General features: G+C 40.6%; 1 pseudogene; it reads left to right on the top strand.

Annotated features, from left to right (window-relative positions):
- The first annotated feature begins 230 nt into the window (after positions 1-230).
- LOC114042094 lies at positions 231-1,075 on the top strand (annotated as a pseudogene).
- The last annotated feature ends 2,510 nt before the right edge of the window (positions 1,076-3,585 follow it).

Here is a 3,585-nt window from a genome sequence, read left to right as displayed (position 1 = left end):
ACCAATTTTCCCTCCTGCTGTGTTCTTAAATTAATAGGCTTTCTTGTAAAAATTCCCACAACAGAAAATGAGGAAGACAGAAAGACAGAGAGACAGAGACAAACAGAGTCAGATAGATAAAATGATATAGAGAATATAGAAATTATTTTTCTAATAGACTTTTTTACAGCATATCTGAATATTTCCAACCTAATTATTGGAGGAGAAAAGTAATGAGAAATAACACCATTATGACAGAATTTATCTTCTTGGCCTTAACCAACCAAAAAGAGCTCCAGATATCATTCTTCTTTATGTTCCTAGAAATCTACTTACTCTCTATGGTAGGGAACATTGGCTTCATTTTAATAATCTGAGTCAATTCTCAGTTTTATGATCCTATGTACTATTTTCTCAGTAGTGGGCCATTCCTACGTCTTGCTAGTCTTCTGTCATTACACCCAAAACTTTGGAGAACTTTGTTTCAGAGAATAACAGTATCTCTAATCTAGTTCTTTTCATTTCCCTTCTTGAGATTACTGAATTCTTCATGTATGCAACTATGGCCTATGACCATTATATTGCCATCTGTATAGCCCTGCTCTATAATGTCAATATGATGCTGTGGGGCTGCTCCCTACTGGAGGCAGGTATGTACACAACATGGGGGGGGTGCATTGTGGCCATTGCTCATACAACTTGTCAAGCCAGACTGTCCTGTGGGGGCAATATTATCCATCAGTACTGCTGTGATGTTCTCCCCCTTCTGAGGCTCTCCTTTTCTACCACCTAAATCAATGAACTTTTGGTGATGGCTGCTGGTGGAATTAATTTGTTGGCTTCAACTCTGCCTATCTTAATCTTTCACCATTTTATTCTTTTGAGAATCTCTTTACATAATCTACAAAGGGTTGTTAGAAAGCCTTCAGCATCTGTGGCTCTCATCTGGCAGCTGTTTTTGTTTTCTATGATTCCATCACCATCACCATCGTATATTATATGCCAGCTTCCAACAGTGGCTAAGAAGAAAGAAGTATCAGTGTTTTATACCACAGTGATCCTCATTCTGAAAACCTTGATCTACAGCATTAGTTAAAAGGATGTGAAAGATGCACTAATCAAAGTAATGAAGGACAGAATGCTTCCAAGGTCCATACAGGAAACAGTAAATCTAAAGATCAAAAGAATATTGACTCTTCTATTCTATTTCATCCCAGATATTAGAGACTGCCCTGCAGACTAGATCTCCCTGAGGGGTGTAGGGCATGTTCAGGGAAGGCTAGTACTTCTGGTGTGAGGGCTGATGAGCCCTTTTCAGGGCTGATTTCCACCTTTCATGTCCACCTACCTCTCACCTGTAGCTCCAAGAAGTTGTAGCTTGCACAGTGGCCACATCCTGGTAAACCCAGACGGGCTAAACCAGGTTGAGGGTAACCGAGGGATCTCAAACCCATTAGTGAGTTAAAGGGTTGTCTACCACAAGCATATGAAGACTTCCCCTGGTGCAATGGGTGAATAAGAACAATTTGTTCCAACAGCCACAATGGCAGTTGAAGCAAATGATGTGGAGTGCTTAGAACATGGTTAGACATCAAATACACCAAGGCCATCCACTGCATCTTAAGCCATGATCCAGTCATCTTGGATCTCTCCTGCCATTGAACTGTAAGGACTCTGGAAGAGAGAGTGAGATTGACAACCTTGTGCAACTCTGCCTCACTTAAATCCAATTTGTACATGAATCAAAAGGCATCACCCTTGCCATTTTACCATTTTACCTATCTCAAAGTCCTATGATGACAAGTAAGTGATGAAGCAGTGGGTGCTGACACAGTTGGAGCTATAGTCACAACCCTATACACAAGTGGTACAGTCCATAGGGTCATCTTCTCACTGGAAGTAGCAGTAGGATTCAGAAGCCCCCTGGGCGTCTGAGTAGCCTTTTAAGGATTGCACTTCTCACCTCCTGGTGTGAGGAAGGGGCTAGAAAAGTACTCTAAAAAGTGTCTGCTTATCCAACCCTGGCCTGATTACCACATCAGGCAGGAATCCCACTCTTCATTTGAAACACAAAATATGTACAAAAACTTCTGCAAATATGATTTCATTCACTATTGGTACATAGAATGTGTGCACACTTGCAGACAACACAAAAGCCCATAGACCTGAAAGATGAAGAGCTCTTGTTATGAGAGAACTCAGCAGGCATCACATCCAAATAACAGCCCTGAGTGAAAAAAGGCTGGAAAATGAAAGCCAGTTTACTGAAGTTGGACCTTGATACACATTTTTCTGGAGTGACCACAGTGAAGGGGAATGCCATGAAGTTGGTGTAGATGTCACAATCAAAACTAATGTAGTCAACAAGCTTATATGAGTACCAAAAGGAGGGAATGACAGACTCATGACAATGAGATTGCTGCTTGCAGGAAAACATCATGCCACCATCATCAGTGCCTATGCTCCCACCATGATGAACCCTGTTGAGATCAAGGAAAAATTGTATGAAGACCTAGAGACTCTTACCATCAATGTGCCAAAAGAGGACAAGTTTATAATTCTTGGTGAATTTAATGCTACAGTAGGCTCAGATTACCAGATATGTCAGTGAGTGCTTTGGAGGAATGGAGTTGGAAACAGCTGAAGTTCCAACTGAAGAAGAGGTTTTGAATGCCATTAGGCTCCTTTCATGTTTCAAAACACCTGGTGCTGATTCTATTCCAGCTCAGATTTACAAAGTAGGGGGGATTCCATTGCTTATACAAAAGTTGACTGAAATTTCCTGGGTTATATGGCAAGAGGAGGTTATCCCCTAGGAGTTCAAGGATACCTCCATTGTCTATCTCTATAAATGTAAAAAAAAATAGATTGTCTTGTGACAATCACAAGATGACAATCACTCTCTTAGTCATTGCTGGAAAGAATCTGGGCAGACTACTCCTCAATAGGTTGATCCTTCATCTGGAAAATGGTCATCTACCTAAGAGCCAGTGTGGCTTCAGAAAGGGCCAAGGAATGGTCAAATGGTGTTTATTGCCAAGAATTCCAGGAGAAATGCTAAAAGCAGAACAGAGGTCAGTTGACAGTGTTTGTAGATCTGAAAAAGGTCTTTGATATAGTCAGTCATGAGAACTTATGAAAAATTACATCACAGTTTTGTTGCCTAGAGAAGTTCATCAGTATTGTATGTCAGTTTTACAATGGCATGCTTGCCCAGGTTCTGGATAATGGATGATGTTCTCATACTTTCCCAGTTATAAATGGAGTGAAACAAGACTGTATGATTGCTCACTTGCTTTTTAGCATGATTTTTCCAGCCATGTTGTCAAATGTCTTCAATGGGGATGAACATGGCATCACGGTAAACTACTGAACTTACGGTAAATTCTTTAATTTGAAAAAGTTAAAAGCCAAGACCAAAATAGAGTTTTGGTGTATTTTTTGTTTGCAGATGACGGTGCACTCAATACAGCCTCAGAAGCTGAGATGCATCAAAGTATGGGTTGATTCTCTGCTGCTCATGCTAATTTTGGCCTAACAATTAACACCAAGAAAACACGGGTGCTCCATCAACCAAAACCACAGTATCCATATATGGAACCATTG

This window comes from Vombatus ursinus, unplaced genomic scaffold (assembly GCF_900497805.2).
Source record: "Vombatus ursinus unplaced genomic scaffold, bare-nosed wombat genome assembly UNPS02014258.1, whole genome shotgun sequence".
NCBI lineage: Eukaryota > Metazoa > Chordata > Mammalia > Diprotodontia > Vombatidae > Vombatus > Vombatus ursinus.
The sequence above is the reverse complement of the archived record's forward strand: the minus strand, read 5'-3'. Positions and strand labels throughout refer to the sequence as shown.